We start from the raw sequence: 26,806 nt of genomic DNA, 5'->3' as shown, positions 1-26,806 counted from the left end.
CCTAAGGCATTCTAATTATTATGCAGGAGGGTGGAAGATGGAAAAATAAAACCACAGAAAAATCCACTGCATAAAATGATTCGGTTTAATCTGTCTGCAAAATCCCTTTTCTTCATGTTGTATCATGTTATAAAAACAAGGTAACTACAGCATCTCAAAAGCTGTCAGTTTTTAGGCATTTTGCCGACAGAGAAGAGAACAACTAAAGCCTTGGAGAAGGCAGGAGGTAACTTTGGCGTCCCAATATTTTTAGTGTTCATTTGCAAATCTTACATGAAGAGATGGAGAAGAATGGGAAGAAACTCTGACCCCAGTCTCCTCCTTCAACCCCTCTTTTCATCTCATCCCATTTCCATTGCGATACAAAACATTTTCAGGTAAAAATTTATCAAATCCAAAGCATCTTGGAACAGTATTCCAACATTTCAACAATCATTCTGACTTTTCTGGAAATGCTCCATGGCCAACCTTGAAACAGATTGTTCTGGACTCTGTTTTATGTAGAAAGTCCTTGACCGTTCAAAGTTATGATGGTTTCCCCCCCCCACAAAGATACTTATATCCCAGGTTCAAAGTTGCAATGGCCACCATCTCCCCCCCCATGGTCACGTGACCGCAATTTGAGATCTTGGCAACCAATCCACAGTGGCAGCCATCTGCAGCATCCCATGGTCATATGACTGCAATTTATGACATTTTTGCTGAGAAGCAGCATTTACCTGCAGTTTCTAGAAAAGAAACATCCATAGCAAACAATGGATTTGCTTAAGAATGTTTGCTTTACACCTGTGGTGTCTGCTTTATGACCGTGGTGTTTGCTTAACGATGGCCACAAAACAGATAATAAATTTGGGTTGGCCACCTTCTTTACAACCATCACAACTTACGATCGTAACTGCCAGGCCTTGAAAGTCATAGACTACCTATAGTCACTTTCGGTCATAAGTCACTTTTTTTCAGTGCCATTGTAATTTCGAACGGTCACTAAACAACTGATGTAAATTGAAGACTACCTGTATTCTTCTGTGCACTTCTAACTGTAAGTTATTTCTCCTCTAAAAAGTCTCTAACTATATAGCACAGTGGCTCTAATTTCCAGGCACTTCTCCTTCTCAACTCAAGCCGAAATGACATCGTATATCACAGCAAATAGTTGATCAGCTTTTGCCTAAACTGAAATCCTCCAGATGCATTAGACTTACTTTCCCATCATTCCTGCCCAGAACAGTAAATAGCTTAATGAAAATGGCCCAGAGTGCAGCTACTGTATTGTAGAGAAGTTCAAGGGCAAATTTCAAGCTAGGAGTCTTTAGGAACGATGCAACTGTATTTGAAATATAAGGTGCATGTCTAACCACTAAGCCGCCAAAAGCCTGTATCCCCCATTTGGATTTACGTATAATGTTAATTTGACACATGGCTGTCAAGCTACTTAGGAGCATATGTGGGCACACATGTGTTGAGGACCACAAACAACATGTGCATCTGTTTCTGGATTGTATTGCACCTACAGAAATAGCCATGCAATCCCAGAAAAAAAATGACTCTGTTCTAAGTCGTTACTAATGTGAGCATCTCTGCTTGCTTTGAATTCAAAGCAAATACTGTATAAAATAGCTATATATAACATACAAATGAACTAGCTAAAAACTTCTTGGAAGTCATCAAACCACATCATAACTTTCAGTAATACTGCAAACAAGGAATTTAAACATAAATTCCACAACATATCCACGTGAATGCAAAATCCTGGCTTTACTGACTCTTAGTCACAGTTTCTCTTTGCACCATACACTATTATCAGCTTCCTGGTTGCTGATTTCAGGTCCTATTCATCTATTTCGGTCTGTATACTCTTTTCACAGAAAATCTCGATCTGATTAGTTCTGTGTCACACAAAAGAATACTGTGCTTTGTATCATACAAAGTACAGAAATGGATGTCTAATGAGAAATGTGACAGATTTGTTGTAACAAATAGTTCTGTATACATATCAATCTGAAATTTCACAATAATAACAAACACTATCTAGCAGTATAATAATGTACACCACCAGACAATAGCGTTTTTTCCTAAATGTTTATTTCTATTAGCAGAAACCTGAGTGGTAATTTACTAAAATGAAATAACCTTAGGTATAACCAGGGTTGATAAAACGGAATTACAGCAAGACACATATCCTACCCTGTTTCCCCCAGAATAAGACATCCCCTGATAATAAGTCCAATTGGGCTTTTGAGCGCATGGCAATAAGGCTAAGCGCTTATTTCAGGGTTCAAAAAAATATAAGACAGGATCTTATTTTGGGGAAAACACAGTATATATTCAGGCTCTACAAAAACTTCCAGCTGCTTAGTCAAATCCTATTGGTCCCTAGCAAGACCTATTCAGTTAAATTTTAATTCATCCATTTTATAATGTATTATATCTTCCAGGATTATTTAATTTAGAATGAAATCCTCTGATCCAAAAAAAGCCAACACATTAATTTTTCAGTGTCTTTCACTGTGAAGCCATTTTATGTCAGCATATTTATATAGCAGAGGACCTACATTTATGATATGTGCACTAAGGTTCCTAAAACTTTCATATGCATGTTACATTTAACAAGTTGTTAAAGCCTGTCTCTAACTACAGCGCTACTTTGTCCTTGGGATTTAGTTAAGAGGGGATCTGGCCTTTGCATTTTAATTCCCACCCAGGAAAGAATAAACTGAGAAATTCTGCATTAACTGAAGGTGAGAATTGGTTCCATCTGCAGGAGTGAACCAATATAATATTCGTCCTTGTAAAACTCCAATAAAATACTAGGAACCAAACAGCAATTTGATAATGTACAAATTGGACATGGAAAGCTGGGCAATGTCTAAGAAACCCAGAGAACATTGTGAGAGCAATAATTCCAAAGCCTAATCACAATTTCCTTTGCAAAATCTTTAGACTGATTCTTAATTTCAGAGAACTCATACATGAAGTATGGTACTTTGGAGACTTCCACTGCTTCCCATAGTTTGCATCCTCAGTTCTACTGTACCTGTAGGAAATTACTTTCCCCTAAAGCTTGATTTAGACTTCTGTGTCACTGTATATCCGAATGCTTCTGTCATCCAGAGACAGTTACATAGCTGTTGCGAATGTTAACATGTACTCAGTCTTAATGTGCACTCAAACAACAAAAACAGAAAACGTAGAAGACATTAACAGTCAGCCTGGGAGACGTGCATCTCCTCACAATGTATAGAGATTTGGAAGGTGTGCACATTAGCCCGCCTGCAGCCATCTAAAACCTACACTTACCCATCAATCCCTTTGCACTGTAGGTATGTGTCAATGCCTACACACAGTTGTGGACACAGTGATGGGTTTCAAATTTTTTACTACCAGTTTTGTGGGTGTGGCTTGCTTGATGGGTGTGGCTTGGTGGTCATGTGACTGAGTGGATGTGGCCAACTTGACTTCACTCATAGCCACGGCCACTCAGTCACATGACCCCCCCCCACCTAGCCACGCCCCCAGAAAAAAGTAGGAAATTTTTTTTGAATTTCTACCTACCTACTTATTTTCTACCCAGGCCTGGCCTAATCTATCAAAGGTCTCCTCCTGCATGCCGCCCTGCCCTCCCTTTGCCAGTCGCACATGTCACCCCATTTACCCTCCTTCAGCAGCCCAGGCCCTAGCACCACTTCCTCCCCCACCACCATCTCTTTCTTTGGGCTGCTTACCTTCCTCCCACAGTGGCAGTGGTAGTTTTCAGCGGCCTCCAGACAGCTGCTGCTGCTGGGAAGCGGTTGGCAAAGAGCCAGCGGCTGGGAGGCTTCTCGTAGTCGCATCGAAAAAGAAAAAGCCTCCCGCAGGCTGCCGAAAACTACCGGAGGGTGCCGAAAAAGCTGCTGCCATCGCATTCCACTGCCTGCTGCATCGCTGCAGCAGGCAGGAAGCGGCTCTCAAAGAGGAGGCAGCTGGCCGCAGGCAGCCAAAAACTACCAGAGTTGTCAATAAGGCCGCTGCTGTCGTTGCCCTGTTCTTTGTGCCAGCCACACATGCACATCCCATTGCCTGCTGCATCATGCTCAGACTGACACAGCAGGCAATGGGATGCGTCAGTCTGAGTACGACACAGTAGGCAATGGGATACGATGGCAGCAACTTTTTCAGTGACCTCCGGTAGTTTTCGGCAGCCTGTGGGAGGCTTTTTCTTTTTCGATGCGACTGCGAGAAGCCTCCCGGCAGTCGTGCAAGTGGGCAGGGCAAGTGAGCGGCAACCGGGCTACCTGTTCAGGGGGGTGGCCAGCCAGCGGTTGCTACTGGTTTGGCAACCCAGGCCAAATTACCGCTACCGGTTCACCCAAACCAACGTGACCCAGTAGAAACCCACCACTGTGTGGACAAGTCTAAATCAAAATTAAGGAAATGCAGTTAAGTAGCCTATAATCAGGCCCTTCATTACAGGAAAACTGGCCCTGCCACCTATTTTCCAAGAAAGAGGTAGGTGGCAGTGGTTTCGACTTGGCAGGAAGACATGGAGGCTAGATTCCTTCCCAAAATAAGCACCTTTGTAGTTAAATCTTTCTTCCATATAATAAATCAGATAGAGGAAAGTTGTTGTTGGGTTGTTTTTTTTTTAAAGGCTAGAATAAGGAACAATTGCTTGCTGATGAAATTGATTTTAGTCATGATCAGCCAGGGACTGTGTGCTTCCATGGTCCCAGGATGTCTCACAAACGCAACACACTAAATAAGTGCATGCAGCCCAGATCTCAGTGCATGAAATAAAGCAGAATTTGTGGCACAACTAATTTCATTCATCCTAAATTCCAGACTAAATTATTGCAGTTAGTCCTCGACTCACGACTGTAACTGACCACGGAATTATGGTCCTAAGTCATTATGGTCATAAGCTGACGCATTCACAAGACCAGAAGTAAATTTCCAGCTTTTTTTTTTTTTTTTTTGCAGTGGTTGTTAAGCAAACATGTGGTTGTGATCACTGTGGTCATTAGCAATAGCAGTAGCACTTAGACTTATATACCACTTCACAGTGCTTTACAGCCCTCTCTAAGTGGTTTACAGAGTTAGCATATTGCCCCCAACAATCTGAGTCTTCATTTTACCCACCTCGGAAAGATGGAAGGCTGAGTCAACCTTGAGCCTGGTGAGATTTGAACTGCCAAACTGCTGGCAGCTGGCAGTCAGCAGAAGTAGCCTGCAGCTACTTCTTTGAATGATTGATAAACAACTGGACTATCTGGGGATCCAGCTCTGTGGCTGCTGGCCTTTCCCCTCCTCTTGTTAATTAGGAGACAATTCAAACCCCAACAAAGATAAAATCAAGATTACTCTCTCCTTTTTTTTTCTCCAAAGCCTGCCTTAGGAGAGAAACTCATTTCCCCATAATTTGGCCCTCCCAGTCTCCTGGACCATTCAGCTAACTTTCCTTTTTCCTTTTATGTGTCTGGACCTCTTTGACTGAAATATCCCCACATTCAGTTTAAGATCTACAGCTAAGACTCTCATCTTCTTAATCAATCAAATATTTATCACTGAGAAACATTCTGCAGTAAAACAGAGACAGAAAGAGAAACAGAATTTGAGGACGTCCTAATTTAGGGAGGACTTTATTTAAAAGCATCCATTTGTCAGAGATTCTTGGATTCTACCACTCAGTAGCCCAGCCAATGAAGAGGGAATTCAGCAACTACTGGAGGACTACTATTTTCCAATCCCTACTTTCTCTGCTAAAGGAGGCACTCCTTTAACCAATCAGAATAAAGCTGGAAGGGACCTTTGAGGTCTTCTAGTCCAACCCCCTGCTCAAGCAGGAGACTCTATATCAGGGGTGTCAAACTCGATTTCATTGAGGGCTGCATCAGGGTTGTGTTTGACTTCGGGGGCCGGGGTGGCCATGGCCAGGCTGGGTGTGGCCAGCTTGACATCACTCGTGTCGGGGGCATCTGTGGTGGTCCAAGAGCTCTGTCAGTGAAAACAATCTCCAGAACTCCATTTTCAACTGCGACAGTCTCCTACCGCTCTCTGCCAGTGAAAATGGAACTTGGGAGGGCCTGTGTGTGCCCCCCAAGCTCCATTTCCACTGGCAGAGGCACTGCAGGGCGGTCCTTTGCTGTTTCTAGGGTGGCCCCACGGGCCAGATCTAAGCACCCCGCAGGCCGGATCCAGTCCCCGGGCCTTGAGTTTGACACCCCTGCCCTATACCATTTCAGACAAGTGACTGTCCAGTCTCTTCTTAAAAACCTCCAGTGATGAAGCACCCACAACTTCTGATGTTAAGCTGTTCCACTGGTTAACTGTTCTCACTGTTAGGAAGTTTCTCCTTAATTCCAGCTTGCTTCTATCCTTGATTAGTTTCCATCTATTGTTTCTTGTCTTGCCTTCTTGTGCTTTGGAAAAGAAGTTGACCCCAGGCATGAAATGTAAAATCTGTTACTACTGGTTCCGTGGGCGTGGCTTGGTAGGGGTGGGGGTAATGTGACTGGGTGGGCGTGGCCAACTTTTTTTTTTTTTAACTTTTCAAAGCATTTTTTCTAATGCTTTGAAAAGCCACTCTGCCGATCAGGAAGTCAGCTGGGAAGGTCAGAGAGGCTTTTTTAAAAATGCCTCTCTGCCGATCAGGGAACTCAGCTGGAATTATCAGAGAGGCTTTTTTAAAAATGCCTCTCTGCCAATCAGGGAACTCAGCTGGAATTATCAGAGAGGCTTTTTTAAAAATGCCTCTCTGCCAATCAGGGAACTCAGCTGGGATCATCAGAGAAATGCCTCTCTGCCGATCAGGGAACTTAGCTGGGAACGTCAGAGACTTTTCAAAGCATTTTTTTTACCACCTCTTCGGCCAAGAGGTTGCAGAAAAAAATGCTTTGAAAAGCCTCTGATGATCCCAGCTGAGCCACGTGATCATCAGAGGCTCTTTTTTTTACTTTTAAAAGCATTTTTTCATCAGAAGAGATTGTAGAAAAAATGCTTTTAAAAGTTAAAAAAAAAAGCCTCTGATGATCGTGCGGCTCAGCTGGGCATGGGGGGGGGGCAGGGATTTTTGCTACCGATTCTCCGAAGCACCCGCCGCCATTGCTACCAGATCGGGTGCTACCGAACCGGTCCGAACCTGGAGCATTTCACCCCTGGTTGACCCCCTCCTCTTTGTGGCAATACTGGTTGGTTGGTTTGGTTTATTAAATTTGTATACCGCCCTTCTCCCGAAGGACTCAGGGCGGTGAACAGCCAAAATTAAAATACATTCAGTATAAAAATTAAAATAAATTAAAACAGAATTAGATCAGTTTGGCTTCCCTAAATTTAAAAACCCTTTACCCATAAAATAGCCCATTAAAATTTTAAGACAGCCCGGCTTGCTGAAATAAGAAGGTCTTCAATGCTCGGCGGAAAGTAGGGAGGTCCAGGATCAGTCGTATTCCTGGGGGTTGCTTGTTCCAGAGGGCGGGTGCCCCCACAGAGAAGGCTCTCCCCCTGGGGGTCGTCAGTCGACATTGCTTGACCGACGGCACCCTGAGGAGACCCTCTCTGTGGGAGCAGATTGGCTGGTGGGAGGTTATCAGTGCCAAAAGGTGGTCTTGTAAATATCCGGGCCCTAAGCCATGGAGCGCTTTAAAGATGAGAACCAATATCTTGAAGCGCACCCGGAAGACCACCGGGAGCCAGTGCAGCTCGCACAGCTCGCGCAGGAGAGGTGTTACATGGGAGCCCTGGAATACTGCTATCATGTCCCCCTAGTCCTTCTTTTCTCTAGACTAGCCAAACCCAAATCCTGCAACCATTCTTCATATGTTTTTGTCTCCAGGCCTTTAATCATCTTAGTTGTTCTTCTTTGCACTTTTTTCAAAGTCTCAACATCTTTTTTTTTTTTTTAATTATTGTCCAATTCAGATAGATACGTAAAATGAAAAATTCCTGGTCCCTGGTCACAGGCTTTCCTGCCACAGAATAATGTTATAGATTTGTAGTAATAGTGATTATTTTAAAATGTGCAGCAATACTGTACCTGTAATTCCCCACATATATGACTTTTTATCATCTTTTTGGACAAGGCATAGGTGGCCATTCTAATTGAATGATGTTCCAACAATAAGAATTGCAATGCAAAAATACATCCTCCATTTCACTAACTGCTGTAGAAGCATAGCATTTTTTTTTTAGTATATGTACTGAGCAAGCCTCTGGCATTATGAAGAAAAGATAATTTGTTCCAATGCCATTCACACATTTCCAGTTTTCTGTATGGAAATGCAAGACGCTTACAAGGACATGCTGGGAATATGGTCTGCTTCAGTTCTCTAAAAGAACTCAATGAAATCTTCACTAAATGAATGAAACCAATTTAATATTCCAATACCCGACAGAGCCAGGGGCTTAAAGAGAAGGCAAGAAGTGTAGTATTCATATAAATTGCTTTTTGTGTGCTCATAATGGCTTATTGCTCAGTATTCCCAACTGGTAAAAGAATCATTTGCTCTACTTCTTTAGAGCAAAAGCATACAAATTAATAACTCCCAATCTGAATGGAAGTATCCTTCTTGCTTACTTGGATAATACTACTTTACGCATCGCAGCCTGACCTGAGCCTGTTGAGTTATTACAAATGTGATACATTATGAATCTAATACTTATGTATAAGTGGGCTTATATAAGTCTTGGTGTCCCAGCTCCACAGCTCATTATGGCAGCTATAATTAATTTCTTAACGAAAGCAGGGGATTAGCAGAGATGTAACTACAACACTATGCTATTATGCTGACACATTTTTTAAATATTCTCTAAACCCGTGATGGCAAACCTATGGCACGCGTGCCACAAGTGGCACATGTAGCCATATAAATGGGCATACCTGTTCAGCTCTGGTGCGCATGTGCACGCTGGCCAGATGATTTTCGAGCCTTCTGGGCCCACCAGAAGTAGGAAAACAGGCTGTTTCCTGCCTCTGAAGGGCCTGGGGGGTGGGGGGAGGCCCGTTTTTGTTTTTCACCTGGTTCCAGATCCTGCATCTGGGGAGGGCGAAAACAGCCTTTCCCACTCCCTTGGACGCCCTCCGGAGGCCCATTTCCTAACTTCCGGTTGGACACAAAATTACGTTTTTTGCTGTCCCCAGCCTCCAGAGACTCCTAGAGAGGGGGCGAGGGGAGGGTCGCATGCGCATGCACAGGGTGGGGTGCATAGAATTATGGGTGTGGGCATGCACACATGTGAACCTCCCCCCCTTCCTGGCACACGATGGCAAAAAGGTTAGCCATCTCTGCTCTAAGCAGTGACTTATCTAAGTGTACGTCTCACCACTTTCTATTTTGACCTGGAATAACTACATGGCTACTTTAACAATTCAGAGATGGGGGCAACACTCATGTTTTCATGCGCTACGATGCATTTCTTTTAAATGATTTGACTATGAAAATAAATGGTCCAAACTGTCTTGAAGACACCAGCCACAACCTGTGGCATGTCAAATTAAAGCTGATCATCATTTGTTCAATTCACTAACTCCTGAATAAGAGGTTAGACAAGAAACCATAGACTAAGTTTCCAGCCGCTGGAAGAAAAAAAAAGATTCAACTTGTCTTTTTTATTCTTCTCTCCCATGGTCAAAATATGTACAGGTAGTCCTCGACTTACAACAGTTCATTTGATGACCATTCAAAGTTACAACAACACTGGAAAAAAGTGTCTTATGATAATTTTTCACAGTTACGATCTTTCCAGGATCCCCATGATCATGTGATCAAAATTCAGAAGTTTGGCAATTGTTTCATATTTATGATGGTGGCTGTGTCTTAAGATCATGTGATCATCTTTTGCGACTTTCTGACAAGCAAAGTCAATGGGGAAGCTAGATTCACTTAACAACCATGTTACTAATTTATCAACTGCAGTGATTCACTTAACAACTGTCGCAATAAAGGTCATAAAATGGGGCAAAATTCACTTCACAACTGTCTCACTTAAGAACAGAAATTTTGAGCTCAATTGCGGTCGTAAGTCGAGGACTACCTGTATTATGAAAGTGCAGTCTGGCCTACAGAAGAAAGATGCTTTGTTTGTCAAAGGTATATATTAAGGCTCTCAATGTGTGGCATATAAATCTAATAAATAAATAAACTCCAGGTTCTGTTCTGAATTAAGAAAATTAAGATGGAAATAGGAGGGACAAAAGAGGCACTTGACACTAATTTATTTGTGTGTGTGTGTGTGTAAACTGTACAAAATAATCCCAAAATCAAATATATTCAGTTGACAAACAATTTTTCTTCTATTCAATCCTATAGAATCCAGGAAGGCATAGTTTGCAGATATATTAAAGAATAACAAAAATATTATTCTTTATCAAGATGTCAGACAGACCTAAATAAAAACAATCTATGCCTCTCAAACTATGCTTTTCGGAATATGTAGGATTAAATAGAGTGTTGGTACTTTGTAACATAGAAGAGGTTGGAAGGAAAACATGTGGACTGAGAGAAATTGCCTAACTGCTGAACTCAAAATAATTCCAGCCTGTACCATATTGGGAACTGGGAACCTGTCAGTGTGATGCTATGTAATGGATAAATTAAGCTATTGGGCACAGTATGTTGGATTTTTAAAAGACATTTATTTCTTCTCACTGCATAGTTTAAATGGTATTTCAAAGTTTTCAGCCAATAATTGTTTTTATGGCTTTGACTGAAATGTAACAACACAGAGATTAGGCTTTCAACAGAACAGAATAGATATTACTACCTGTACAGTATTTGTTAATGTTAAGGGAAGGAAGTGCGACTAATGCCATATTTTTCAGAAGCGCACAAAAAGCTGGCAATTTTCAATTCATAGTTTGGAATTTCTATTGTCTCCCATTTGCCAAACTATTGACATTTTATTTCACAGTTAACGTTTTATAGACATGGGAATTATGTATACAACCTTCAAGATGCCAGATGCAGAAAGACTGTGCCATAACACAAAAGAAACAAGGAACAAGAAATTAAAAAGGGAAGAAATGGAAATTTAACTACAAGTTCTTAAATTGCATAGTGGCTCTTATTATGGCCAGAGACTATTCAGGCATTATTTCAAACAAAGAACTCAGAAATAGGCTATACCAAGGAGCCCTATGTGTATAGCATGTACCTAGATAGGGCTGGAGATGTTCAACACAGCCGAAACCCTCTTACTCATGGGATTCTTGCTGTATGGAACTTTTGATATGTGAATAATTATTTATTTATTAGATTTATATCCTGCCTTTTCTACAGGAACTCAAGGCTGAATATATAGTGCTCCCTCCTAATTGTTTCCACAGCAGCAAAACTGTAAGACCTATTGGCAGGGGTGGGATTCAGCCGGTTCTGACCGGTTCGGGCATACCAGTAGCTCCGACAATCAGCTGAGAGCGAACCGGTTCATTCCAATGATCAGATGCGCTATAACCTAACTATATTTCTTTTGTTTTAAGCCCAACTGATAGGCACGGCAGAGCGGATTGCTGCGCCTCAGCTGTTTTACTCACTCTGGATTCAGTAGAAGGTAACTTTCGATCGTAATGTGCATACACAGAAGTGTGTAATGTGCACGCGCGCAGCACATACACAGCGAACCAGTTGTTACAACCGGTGAATCCCACCACTGCCTATTGGACTGAGAGAGAACCACAGGCCCAAAGTCATTCAGTAAACTGCCTTGGCTGCAGTGAACTGCAGACTTGGGTCTTGTCCAACACCCTAATCACTGCACCATAAAGGCTCTCAAATGCATACACATCTGAATAAGAAGGGGAGGGATAGAATCTTGTGTATGTCTTCAGTGAGGCAGCTCAGTTTAGCTGTCATCCATAGGTAAACATGAATTAAATGAAAATAGTTCAGAAAGAAGATGGATCTGAACAAGCTGATCTTTCAGAAATACAGATGGAACAGTCCTGCTTTCGATCTTATTCCTCTGTTACAGCTTGGCGGCAATGGAGTGAGAACCTGATGGCACACTTGGCTTGTGTTGCAAGAAAAAGCACAGTCTGAACCCTCGTCTGGAACTGCAGCAGTTTTAAAGGCACAAAGAAGCACATTCAAAACATAAATATACATATACGCGCAGCTAATCTTTCAAAAGAAATGGAAATGTTTTTCAAGTGAGACAAGCCAGTTTCAATCCTCTGTTTAGCTAAGAAAAAGCAGAAGGTAAAAGTGTATACCGCTTCTCAATAGATATTGTATTGAAATGTTTACACATTAATGGGTCTTTGGGATAAGGAATGTTTCTTGACAAACTGAGCTACTATGTAGTTTGCATTGTGCCTGATAAAAAGGACTAAAATAATCTCCCAATATCTGATGAATATGAATTGCACTGTGAATTTTTTCATATGATTTCTTTCTTCTTTCTCAGCCCTGACCATACTGATTGATAAAAAAAAAATCTTTCCAGTAGATGGCACATTGTTGATATGTACCCATGTTGAACTGCCTAAAAACATTTTTCATTTCCTTTCAAGAAAATTATTTTTAAAAGCCACATGCAGGTTGAAATAAAAAAAAAAAACCAGCCAAAAGAAAACAACTATGTATTTTGATGGAACAAATTGTTAGAAGTATGACCTTGATCTCCTCAAATCCTCATTAAAACCCCAAAAAACGAATAGCAGAGAAGTAGATCCATAGCTAAAGCACTGGGATCATAACCAAGAACGGATAAATGATTGCAAGAAACAGTCAAATAGCTGCCCAGAGTCCCTTGGGAGTGGGGCAGCATAGAAATGCGACAAAATAAATAAAAATAAATAATAAATATTCCAAATGCGAAATATTCCAGAGTTTTTGTTTAAAAATGTATTAGAAAAAAATGATCCATAAATCAAAGCTATCAAGAAATACCATTAAAACTAACAAATTGCATTTAGTCTCCCCATCCCTTTCCTCTCATGTGAATAGGGTTCCTGATTTCTTAAGCTATGACCATCTCAGTTCTGCACCCACATATCACATGCTAGGTAAAAACTAAAGCTCATCTACCCTGCATTTTACGAAAATTAACATTCTTTTCACCGTATATCTGTATTCCATAATGCTCATCTTTTATTCTTACTTTTGAATTTCCTGACATTAAATAAGTACATTTTAAATTATTGATGCTAGCTCAAAGCTGAATCTTGCATTTTATTGCAGACCTATAGTCAGGGATAACAGCATGCAGATCAGAAATGAACATGTAGCTTTCTTTGTGATATAGCACTCTAATATGAATATCTGAGAGGACTATGGGGGACTTGATTCACACAAATCAAGCCTGACAATATGCACATTGCACTGTGGATATGTGCATCCCTTCCACAAACTTCTTGCTTCGGAAGATGCAAAGCTTGTCTTTCTGACAGATCATTCTCAAACCAAAGCTGATACTTGATATTGCAGTTGTCAAGAGACAAACAGCAGTAAATGCATGCTACGTCTGAAGCCTGGATGTTATAATGCTGTCAAGGAACTAAAAATAATATAGAAAAATCAAAGGGAAATCAGGCCGTCACCCAAGTGCTAGCTAAAAGAAGAAAATGGGGGGTTTTGTCAGGAGAAAATGGAACTGTCGTGAACCAACATAGCAAGAGGTGGGATTCAACTGTTATCCCAAATGTGCATGGGAGGGGGAGGGGCAGGAAATAAACCTCGGTAGAAGTTACTGGTGTGTTCCAGGACTAGATATAAGGCATGGAAATGGTTGTGCACTTTGTGGTGGCATCTACCCAGGATGTCTATGGAGATTGTCAATCATCCCGTTCAAAGGTGCTTTATCCAAAAGGCAACTGGATTTTCTTGTGTTCTTTTTCCTTTGAAAATGTTTCGCTTCTCGTCTAAGAGGCTTCTTCAGTTCTTCAGTCCAGAAAAATTTTCAAAGATAAAAAAATCAAGAAAGTCCAGTTGTCTTTTGGAAAAAGCACCATCGGGACAACCTACCCAGCATATTACAGCAAGTTTAATTTCATACAAAGTTCTATCAATGCCCATGTACACTTCCATATTACGATAATTTTTTTCATAAGTCCATATGATGTATGTTTTGCTCTTTATTTTCAGATATTTTTGTCAGGATTGCTTCAATGCTCCACTTACCACTACTACTACTACCACTATTTTTATTGCTAATAACTATACAACGTACAGTGCAAAATGATGTGCAGAAGAAGCATATGGGATGCTAACTTTTTTCTCTTGTTCAAAGATTTACCTGTTCTACCTGAGAAAAAAATTGATAGCCTCTCAATCATGTTCAGTATGAGGTTGTAAAACTGCTGTTCATAATCAAGTGAACGGAAACTAGTATCTTCCACAACTGAAAAACATCTGGGCTGCATGATTTCAATTTCCTTGAAAATACAATGAAGCTTCATCGAGAGCCTTCCCCCTCCCCATTCTTTCTTTCATTCATTACATTGTGAAATGCTGGCCCTGGAGAGACCCAGCTACTGAGAAAACAAGAATGTATTCTAGGTTATTTCCTTCGAAGGATTAAGGCAGAAATACTACCTTGGGGTTTTGTTTAAAATAATTGAACCATTTCTTTTTGTGCCAGTTATAAAATACCAGAAGACTATGATTAATAATTGCCATTCACTGGCCCATGGCTCTAAAGGGATATATTTTTCTATCTCTCTGATGAAAACTCTGGATTTCTGGAAAGCATGTCTGGAGCTTGCCAACAGGGAAAAAGTTTACACAGCATATTAAATCTTAATTTTTGGCTTAAGTGTGTATAGTAACCAAGCCAACTGTGGCTTATTGAACAAATTGTGCTTAAGAAAACTACAGACGTGTGAGCAGGATCACCACTAGCAGCCAAACATACCTGACAGATAATCTCATTTTACAATGTACATATAATATTCGTTGTATATGTGAATCTGGTAAATACTTTTAAGTTCATAAAAAGTAAGATAAAACCCAACATTCTAGATCGGCATTTTATATAAATCTATGCATTTTCAAACACTTATTTATATTATATATATTATAATATATACATATGGTTGGTTGCAAGTCAGCCAGAGATTTACATTGGATTTCATCAACCTATCAAATCCTTCCCAAAGAGCTGGGATAGGCAGATGTGCTTGTTTGATGGTTTTAAAGGTGTTGTCACAGAATGTAAGCTGTTCCAAGCAAGGTTTCCTCAATGCCAATAGTATTCAAGTGGTACGCCAGGTGTTTTGGGGTTGTACCAAAGCCACCAATTAGAATTGCAACTACCTTTGTTTTCTTTTGCCATAGTCCTTCTACCTCTATTTGCAGGTTTTTATATTTTGTGATTTTTTTATTTGTATTATTAATAATATAAATTATATTGGGAAGACAATATTGACAGACAAATCAATATGGAAGGAAGGCATAGCTCTTGTTTTAATCACATTTAACCAAATAGGGCCATCCATCTACCTGATTCCTAGAGGATTATTGATTGATTGATTGATTGATTGATTGATTGATTGATTGATTTGATTTGATTTATATGCTGCCCTTCTCCGGAGACTCAGGGCGGCTTACAATGCCTTAAGCATTAGCCTTCATACTTTTGTATATACTGCTTAGTAGGGCTTTCTCCCCCCCCCCCTGCAGCGGTGTTTTTTTTTTAAACAAAGTCAGCTTATTGCCCCCACAATCCGGGTCCTCATTTTACCTACCTCAAAAGGATGGAAGGATGGAACTTTGAGCCTGGTGAGATTTGAACTTGCAGTAATTACAGGCAGCTGGTGTTACTTAACAGCACTTTAGTCTGCTGCGCCACCAAGGCTCTTCAACAGTGCCCTATGTCATATGTAGAAAGTTATCTGATTTGATACCCAACAAAAATAAATACTACTCCTTCCAAGTTACTGAAATGGATACAGTGAAGTTCTATACTTTGAACATGAGCATTTTTCAGCTGTTCCACTTCTACCAAGTAAAATATCTGTAAATTCTTATGCTATCAAATATTTTGTTGCTGATTCTATTCTTTCCCAATATTATCTATCTGATAGAACATGGTATTGTTGGATCAGGGGGGAGGGTGGGGGGTCACGGAGTATGGTACAGAAAAATAAGCTTTCGTACACGTGTTGCAACAGTAAGTTATTCTATCTACAAGTCTTGAACAATGCAACATTATTGTCTCCTATAACTATTTCCAAAGAATATTTTAGATTATGGATGTCAAACTTGCGGTGTCAAATTACCATTACATGTTTTCCCAGTGGTGAAATCCAAATTTTTTACTACCGGTTCTGTGGGCGTGGCTTGGTGGGCATGGTGTGGCTTGATGGGCGTGGCAGGGGAAGGATACTGCAAAATCTCCATTCCCTCCCCGCTCCTGGGGAAAGGATATTGCAAAATCTCCATTCCCACCCCACTCTGGGGCCAGCCAGAGGTGGTATTTGCCTGTTCTCTGAACTATTCTTCCATGATGTTTTTCTTCAGGGATCCAAAGGCTTATACACAAATTATGTTTCATTTTCTCGTTGATATCTACTCATGCTTTGCTAAGCTATAGTTACTGGAGCTCCGGCAATTTTTTAAACTTTGTCATATACAATCAGGTAGGTCTCTTGAGAACCAATTAAGATTTTGTTGTTGGCTACATCAAATCAGTAAGCTGCCAAATGGTTGTATCATTGTTTCTACAAGTTATAAACCTGTTTTATTTTCAACAACTAGAGGTAAATTTATTAGGGGATGGTGAACATCTAAAATAATCCAAACTCTAAACAAACCTAGGAGAGTTTAGCTCATGTGTCATTTAAATATACATAGAATACTATGTATTGGTAATAGCTCTAATATAAAAACTGGTGGGGAAAATGAGTCTCTTACATTTTTAATTAAAATTCTAAAATAATTTGATTTCTTTTCAGGATCACATCAGTGGTGGGTTCCTCCTGGTTCGGTCCGGTTCGGCCGAGCCGGTAGCGGTGACGATATAACGTCACCGAACCGGTTCTCCCCCCGCCCTCCCACCCACCCACCCACCCACGTTATTCTTACCTTTTATTTGGTCCCACCCCCAATCTATTGCTGCCTCCCGAGTCCCAGCTGATGACTAGAGGGAAAAAAACTGTTTAAACTCTTGCCGCAGGGCTTCAAAGGGCCGGCCTACAGCTGATCAGTGTTAAAAGCAAACAAATGAGTCGGGTTGTAAGTGCGAGGACTGGTCGTAAGTGCGAGGACCTTCCAGAAATGACTCTGACCAGCTAGCCACGCCCATCTAGTCACATGACCTCCAAGCTACACCCACAAAATAAGCCACGTCCACAGAACCGGTAGTAAAAAAAATTAGAACCCACCCCTGGATCACATCTGAATCAAAACCACAGTTCATCCTCAAGTATATTCCTAAATCACTTAATGCAAGATGGATTAAAGCCAAGAATACTACAGAGGTGTTTTAAATATAAATCTGGGTAAATCTGAAATCTACTGTCTTTCAGAGATTGTTGAGTGACAATTGCCAGCAGTCCCAGCCAATGGTGAGATTGTTGGAAGCTGTAGTTCAAAACATCTGGAGAAGCACCGGACCCTCACTTCAGATCCAAATGGTGGGAAAGGTGCTATCAATAAAATACCAATACAAGAACAACATTGATAATATGAAATAATTTCTCTATCTAGATTGACATTAAAGAACTATCACCTTATCAACCCAGCCTAACATCCCAAACTTCAGACAAATAACTAATTTTCAAGAATTCTCCAGGATATGAATTTTATACAAATTTTCAAGTTCAACCATTTATTTAAAAAAAAAATCCCAAATAAGCAAAAATACAGCTATTAGCTGACACAACTTCCGCCTAACAGTGAACAATATATTATGATTTAAAATTAACACTTTTATAAGGTAAAACATATTGCTAGACTAGATTGAGAGCAAATCATTCTTTTATTTATTTATTTATTTATTTATTTATTTATTTAATTAATTAATTAATTAATTAATGTATAGGCCACCCATCTTACCTCAAGGTAACTCTGGGCGACTTGCAATCATAAAAAATAGAAACTATATAATTTAAAAACATAAATAAGTTAATATAAAATCCAGAACTCCATGGTTCAATTAAAAGATGGGGAATTAGTTAAATATCTGGCCCCGATACATGAAAGCTAATATGACTAGAACTATTAAAGATTCTTTATACTATTGGCATCTTTTTAAGACAAAAAATATTATGGATGACCATAAAAATGGTTACAGATAAAGTCAGATGAATTATAGATCTAGATATATAGATATACATACTGTATGTATATCAGACTTTCTGTTTCACTGATCAGTTTGGGTGAATTTTAAACAGAATTTTAAAACATAAACAGTTTTATGAAACACAAAAAATTAAAAATATACAATGGAGAAGAATGTCCACTTCTGAGTTTCTGAAAAATAAGCTGCTGACAGCCAGGAAATCTTCAAAAGATTTTCTTTTGCTGATATTTTATATATGATTTTTTTTTTCCTGTAGAATTGCTCTGAATCCAAAATGCATTAGTTTCTTTTATACTGGAAGGAAGGAAGGCTGAAAAAATTGTGTCAATGTCTTATACTTAGCATCAATGACCTGGAATTTCCACATACCTTTTACTCTTATGTCTTATTTTCCAAAGCAGATGTGTGATGCTGAACTCTGTTTACCTTGCCAAGTAGGGCAATGTTATACATGAAGGTACAGTACTCTGTCCCTAAACCCTGTAAGTAGATCTCTCTGCAAAAACTGAGAGGAAAATAACAGAACCTGTGCAACTATGTGCATGTACTTCATTCCCGGATAATCCTGAGTAACTGGCTGAGAGCTGGAGAAAGATAGCTTTCTTCTTAAAACAGACATTTGCGCAATGAAGACATTAATCCTGGTGGAAACACTGAAATACTAAAAATGGAAGATAACATTGTCTGTAGTTCTGATCGAATTCCATTAATGAGGCAGGGAAATTGCCCATTTAAAACTTTGTGTGGAAGCAACAGGAAAGCTAAAGAAACATATATATGGTCGGATGCCTCACTTACATGGATCTTTCCTGAAAAATGGTAGAAATGCATGGAAATTTATCTTTCATTATTCCAGATTCAAAAGTCAGTACAAAGTATAATAGACTTCGACTGCAGACATATTTGCAAAAGCTTTTCAGGAACTAATAATGCAACATATTTTGCATGTACCCGATTTCTGTGTTGAGCTGACCTTGTATAGCCTAGATATATGGTATATCAAGCAGCAGCGAAGGTCAGGCAATTATATTACTGTAATTGAATACAAGTTCAGCAGCATGTATGTCCATTTTTACTTGTCAGGATAGTTTAAAATAGATTGAACTCTTCTGAAGAGCGTGGTGATTCCATAAACTATGTTTACAATCTTTTGAATAACTCCGTATCTTATTGCAAATTATTTAGATGGATTTATAAGAGTTAATGGACAATTCAAGGCATTATCCCATTCCATAAAATACTGCATCATACATGTAACTTGTTGCTTGCTGCATTAGATCGTTTTTACCCCAATTGTCTACACAAAAAGCATGTCAGCCAAAGAGCCTGGATGTAGAACACATAAGTGCACCACATCCACATTCTTTTTATCCGCTGCCACAGGACAAGCTCTCCTGCCACAACTATTTCCAGCAATATGGAGAACAGTAGCATTTTACCATTGGCAGCCATTCAAGATTTGGGACACAAAAAGAAGAGCAGACTATATTTAATATCCTGTCTGCTTCAACTTCGGTCTGAGCAGCTGCAGAACCTAAAAATACATACACTTGAGCCAGGGTCCAATAAACTGCAAAAGAGAACAAGAAATAATCCCAAACTTGAAATAAAGCAAAATCTCAGTTGATCTACAAATAACAATGTTTGGATTATACTAAAAATATACAAATGCTTCTGTCTTGCTACTATCTCCAGTACTGAAAAATTTGGATAAGACTTACTTAATTATAACATTTTATCACAAATATATTTACTGTTTATCTCTCTGCTTCCTCTTGTAGTTGAAAGCTGCAAAATACAATTTCAAATCAGGTAAACACAATCCTCCTCTTTCCTTTGCATTTTGTAACAGCTTATATTTAATTTCTGGATTTTTTTCCCCCTCTGCCACACAAATTTAGATGTATCTTTCTGCCACTATTTAAATGGTGCATCAATTGTCAAAACAGGTATTGTCTGAAATAAACACATCATTTTAGGCAAGATATTTATGACAAAAATTCTCCTCTGCAATGGCAGTTGTAATTCGCCCATCTTAACATATCTTTTAACTGCATTCCATATCCTGACATCATTATTTAAAATAACATACAATTCGTATTTGTCATAGTGAGACTTAGATATTTTACCCACCTCTCAATCTTAAAACCTGTTTTATTCATTAATTCTGTTTGATCTTCTATTGTCACATTTTTGTTAACATCTTTGTCTTTTGTTTATGAATACTGAAACCTGCTAGTGCATCAAAAAATACCTTTAAAGGTATTTAAAAAAAACCTTTAAAGCAGAGGTGAATTGCTCCCGGATCGGACTGGATTGCCCGATCTGGTAGCGATCTTGGCCAGTGGTTCGGTGATCTGGTAGCAATGGTGGAGCAAAGCTCCGCCCACCCGCCCAAGTGTCATTACTTCCTGGTTTTAACCAGGAAGTAATGTGTTTTTTATCTTCTGCGCATGCACAGAAGGTCTGCATATGCATGTAACGCATGGGCACGTGCGCTTCCGAACCAGTAAGGAAGGTAAGTAGATTAAACTGCTTTAATGGATCTTCTAGAACCAATACAAGTCATCTGCAAAAAGCATTTAATTTATCATAGCTGTTTTTAATCTTTACTTCCACAATCCCCTCATCTTGTCTTATATCTCTATTCAGTATTTCAAGAACCAACCTCCCCCCAAGAAATGTATATCCTTATTTTGTTTCTTTTTGTACCCCGTAGGATTTTGTGAAGTCTCCATTAACTGTTATTTGAACTTTCTGTGAAGTGTAGATTAGTTTTACCATTTTATAACATCCTCTCCAAAATTTGTATCTTCCAATACCTTGAACAAGAAAGTTGAGTTCAAAGTAGCTTGGCTTTTATTACGTTGCTCCAAATATTCCAAAATGTCCAACACGTTTTTAACATTTTAACATTGACCTTTAACTGTCTTTTAGGTAAAATTCCACATTGATCTTCATGAATAAATTCTTGCAAAATTATTTTTAGTTAGACTCATTGTGAACAACTAGTTATCATTCAATAATGGTATCAACCTATAGTTTCTTGTTAAAATAAAATCTTGGCCCTCTTTTGGTATTAATGCTTTATTGGCCACTCCCTGTAGAATTGATTTCATTGTGTTTTATAAAGATTGTAAAAGTTCATCTTCAAACATTAATAATAACAACCTAGAAATCCACCTGGTCCAGGCAGCTTTCCTAGTTTAATCTTTTTTTATGGCATCAGAAACATCCATTATTGTTATAGATCAAGTCATAATTTCTCTCTGTTCATCTGTAAGAAAATTTTTGTGTTTTTTTTAATATATTCATCTATTTTGTCTAAATAGAAGTCATTTCCTAATATGGATGAAATGCTTTTTTGTATGGCCATATTGTCCATTAGTACAGTACCTCCCTCTTGTAATTTCAATATCATCTTGTTTTCTTATTTTTATTTTTGTAATTTATAAATTGGGAATTTCCTAGTTTATTTCCAAACTCATTTTTTTTCTTTACATAATTCATTTTTATTTCCATTTCTCTTACTGTCAACATAAATACTTGTTGTTATAATAGTTTGATTTGTTGAGAAATATTTATTTTCTCTGCAAATTTAATTCTTCTTTTCTCTTTATTTCATATAATTTTCTCTTGACTCTTCTAAGATAACTATTATGCTGTGTAAAATAACTTTTAATAAAAGCTTTACTTCCATCCCAAACCATTGTTAAATTCAGTGTCTTTACCTAAGTTATTTTTCTTTAAAAATTGAATTTCTGTTTAGAATCCTTCATTGTTGCTTCTTTCTACCGGTTCAGCAATATTTCATTTAGTCTTCATCTAAAAGAATTAGATTTCCTTTGGTAAACCAAACTTGAAAAGTCTTCAGAAACCTTACCAGTCACATTCTTTAACATCTAAATCACATCTGTTCTTGAAAAGGATGTATAGTATGTTTTTCAGAAAATGATGTATATTCTCTTTAACTTCCAATTTTTATATCTCTACCGTGTTTTCCCGAAAATGAGACATGTCCGGATAATAATCGCAATCGGGCTTTTCAGAGCATGCGAAAATATAAGCAATCCCCACAAAATAAGCCCCCCCACGAACAACTTACACGCATGTGCAGCCGGCCCACCATTTCCTCTGGTTGCGTGCCATGCAAACAACATGATGTGAGGAGGTGAGGCCAGAGCGGGGGAAGGGGGGAAATGCCCTCCCTGTTCTTTGCACCGGCTGAGCGGCCCAACATGTCCACCCCACCCTAATGGCAACAACAGCCTGGCTGCTTCCCTTCCCTGCTGTCTCTTTATCGAGAGGGGTGGAAGGTGGGGCAAGGGAGAAGCAAGATGCATAGCGCGAGATGTGGCGCCCCTTGCCATCTCTTCAAGAAGTTTGACTAAACTCACGAGAAGGTTTTCTTTTACAGCGTGTTTCCCTGGACACAATGGCAAGGAAAGCGACAGAGTTAAGACCTGCATCCCGCTTCTCGCCTGCCCCACCTGCCACCCCCAAATTGTATCCCTAAAGGGGGCGGGTGGCTAAGCAATGCACAGTGAGGGGGAGGAAGAGATGGCAAGGGGAGCCATGTCTTGCTCCACGCGTCCCACCCCACCTGCCACCCCTCTCGATAAAGAGATGGTGGGGAAGGGAAGCAGCTGTTGCCATTGGGGTGGGGTGGAACGTGTTGGGCCGCTTGGCCGGCATGAAGAACAGGGAGGGGAGGCGACGGCAGCGACAGGACATCCAGTCCAACGCTCACTGCCTCCTGCACCCCCAAAATAATAAGACACCCCCCCCCCGATAATAAGGCCAAGCTCTTATTTGGGGGGTCAAAAGAAAATAAGACCCTGTGTTATTTTCGGGAAAACACGGTATATATCAACCAGCCCTAAATTGTCCACCAAATAAAGAAAACTTTTGGTCATTTGCCCTGAGTGCTTTTAATATTTTTTCTCAGAATTCCTCTCCAGTTGAGGAGAGAGTTCTCCATTCCACTCCCTCATCAAACACCAATTTTCATCAGAGAAAGCAGAAAGAGTTATGCAACTCTTACCTATGCCAATGAAATGAAAATGCATTTCCTATTAACAAAGTCAGAATATATGCTGACACTTGGAATTGTAGCTTCCGTGCTGAAAATCATTTGCAAAGTGGACAGTCACTCTTAGTCACTCCAGGAACATAATGGTATCTTAACCTGGCCCTGACTAAATCAAACAGTCACAGAGAGGCTATGCAGTGCTGTCCAATGACTGAAATTTCTCTGTTCCCGGAGGCACAGCAAGAACTAAATGGAGGTTGCAAACATAAGGTTATTTAACAGTCAGAAGAGCAAGAATTACAAAACATGTCAAACATACAAAAAAAGCTGCCTCTTGGCATTCTCCAATCTCTGACACACATATTTATAGTTCCTTTAAACTGATCATACAAATATTTCAAGATGGTTTTAAGCCATCTACTTTTCCAGAAAGTCTCCATTACATTATTCAACAATACTGGATCATGAAAGTATTATTCGCAATATGATTTTGTGAAAAATCCCAGCTCCCAGCTTTATGTTTAGGAAAGGTTGTATGATTTAATTTTCATGAAATGAAATTAAGAAGATGTAAGCATCCTAATTTTATGCAGCACTCCAGCATTCTAAGCAGATTCTCCACCTGTTTTCTCAGAAGTGAGTTCCTTTAAGAGAATTAATGCTGCCTATAAACATTCCTTTACCAAAGGTAAAGCTGACAAAAGCTGACTTATGAGCAGATGTACCTATAAGTACATATTACTTATGTAATATGTACTTATTAGCAATATGTCAGCAGATCCAATATTTAAATTCATGGGATACAACTGTAATATGAACAAGCCATCTTTAGATTCATTCATTTCCCTCCTTTATTATTTTTATAACTAATTCAAGTCAGTGAATATGTCTAATATACTTTCTTCCTCCTTATTTCTCTGTGAGATAAGAAGGGTTGAGAGAGTCTAAAGCAGGGGTGTCCAACTCACGTCGTTACGGCAGTGTCACATCATGTATCAGGACTTTTTTCCCCTTCACTAAACCGGGCATGAGTGTGGCCAGCGCATGACGCATCCGGCCCATGGGCCAGGAGTTTGACAGCCATGGTCTAAAGTGAAAAATTATTCTTAAAGAGCAAGCACCATTTCCTGTGCTGTCTACTCATATACTCTCTTATTATTGCCCTTAAGCATACTGGATTTTTGGCTTTTAAAACATCCTAAATATCTGTTTCACCAACAGCCCACCTTGCTAACTATTCCAATATTGTACACCCAAAAAGTAGTGTAATTCCAGTCTGGGTTATTTTTGACCCCAGGGTAGGGGGCAAATTTTAATTGTCCACAAGGCCTTTCCTATAGACTGACAGAAGACCAGCTCTGAGCAGAGATGCTTTTATAACACCAAAATCACTAATTCAACTGGATTGGGTTGCATTGTCTGCAATCCACAGACCATAAACTGAAATGTGGTTTGGTTCCATTTAGTGTGGTGTGCGAACCCAATCAATCATGGTTTATTTAAACCATGGCATAATAAGATGTTTGGCAATGGTGCTACCCCAAATTTTATTAAAGTGGAGATGCCAGGAGCTGAACCTGGATGGTTTTGCCTGCCCAATGCTTTTACCAATGAATTATAGGCCTATCCTTTACCATTAAAGAATTTATCACCTTCTATTCTCACACAGAACTATTAGCACCTAAGGCTTATCTTTTAGTAGTATGCAATTATCTTGATCTTGAAGGAAATAGCCACTGAACTAATCTTAACTGATGACCCAACTCTTAATGGTTGTTCAGGAAGAAATGGTTAGTACAGCCCAGATACTTGCATTACATCAATACCATCAAGTCTGACTGTTGCCCAAACTGGATAGTAATGGTGGATGTTGTATTTCTACAAGTACAAAGAGGTTGAGATGGCTGTGCTAATATTTGTAGAAATAGTTCTTAACTCCGTGTTATTGGTTGCACTGCTTTTTGTGTGTCAATATCTACAGCTGAAATATCCTAGGTTTTTGTACCCTTTATGACCTTTGAAAAACAACTACAAAAAGAAGGATGTTTAGAAAATAATTTTTGTTCTTTTTAATATTAAGAGAGAGAATTGTCAGAAATCTGCCATCTGCTTTTAGCAGATGGGTTTCTACTTGACTACTTCAGATGAAGCAAAAAAGCTTTAATCAATACAATGAAGAAAAATGGCAAGGAATTACATTTTTCTTTTTTTTTTAAAAAAAAGAGACTTTCTAAGTATTGTCCAAAAACAAAAATATATCGATATTAGTGTGCAAAGAATTGGAATTGTTATAATTACATTTGCTTTTCTTTAAATACATGCTGTTTAGCACTGTCTCACAATAGGGCTATTTTTGTTCTTCAAATTGTTTAGCAATCTCATCCCCAAACATTCCCCCATTTACTTAATTATGGGCAAAACAACCATCTATAGCATAAATACAATAAACTAACAAAAGTACTCTAGTTTGTTTGACTTTGACTTTAGCATGTTTGGTGAATCCAGCAGATTCAATTTCCAAACCATGTTTATGGCTTAAAATGCTCTTTAAATTTTTGTATTCGTCCGTTATTCAATATGCCACAATTAAACAAAACATGGTTGTGGGTATGAACCAAGGCATTGTATTAAAGAGAAGATTCCATGCCCTGCCAAACTTGAGACATTTTCAAATGATAGCATATTTTAACTGACAACAACATCCTAATTTTAAGGCTAAAACTTAAATCAGAACTATTTTGCTTCTACTGTCCCTGAGAAAAATTGGGTGGGGGGGGGAAGTAATCCTTGTTTTAGAAAGCTGTCCAAAACATGATACAGATAGTCCTCTAAGTACGACCACAATTGAGCCCAAAATGAGCTCAGTTGTTAAGTGAGTTTTGTCCCATTTTACAACCTTTCTTGCCATAGTATTTACAGTAATTGAATTGCTGCAGTTGTTCAGTTAGTAATTCAATTACCATACTGTAACTACTATGGCTGCAAAGTGGTTGCAAAGTAAATCTGGCTTCCCATTGACTTTTCTTCTCAGAAAGGCACAAAAGGGGACCACATGACCCCAAGGCATTGCAACTATCATAAATATGACCCAGTTGCCAAACCTTCAAATTTTGATCCCAAGACCATAGGAATGGTGCGATGCAGGGGTGAAATGTAAAATGTGTTACTACCGGTTCTATGGGTGTGGCTTGGGGGGGGGGTAATGTGACTGGGTGGGCGTGGCCAACTTTTTTTTTTTAACTTTTCAAAGCATTTTTTCTAATGCTTTGAAAAGCCTCTGGCGATCAGGCAACTCAGCTGGGATCATCAGAGACTTTTCAAAGCATTTTTTTGACCAAACGCTTCGGCCAAGAGGTTGCAGAAAAAAATGCTTTGAAAAGCCTCTGAGGATCCCAGCTGAGCCGCGCGATCATCAGAGGCTTTTTTTTTCGTCAGAAGAGGTTGTAGAAAAAATGCTTTTAAAAGTAAAAAAAAAAAGCCTCTGATGATCGTGCGACTCAGCTGAGCATAGGGGGGGTGCAGGGATTTTTGCTACTGGTTCTCCGAACCACCCGCCACCAT

The 26,806-nt window shown here is 39.3% G+C and overlaps 1 protein-coding gene across 2 annotated transcripts in view; it reads right to left on the bottom strand.

Annotated features, from left to right (window-relative positions):
- GALNT18 (polypeptide N-acetylgalactosaminyltransferase 18) overlaps positions 1-26,806 on the bottom strand; it is a 351,472-nt gene that overhangs the window by 313,146 nt on the left and 11,520 nt on the right. The window lies entirely within an intron of this gene.

Source organism: Pantherophis guttatus, chromosome 1, assembly GCF_059756535.1.
Source record: "Pantherophis guttatus breed Tessera chromosome 1, ASM5975653v1, whole genome shotgun sequence".
Lineage (NCBI taxonomy): Eukaryota > Metazoa > Chordata > Lepidosauria > Squamata > Colubridae > Pantherophis > Pantherophis guttatus.
The sequence above is the reverse complement of the archived record's forward strand: the minus strand, read 5'-3'. Positions and strand labels throughout refer to the sequence as shown.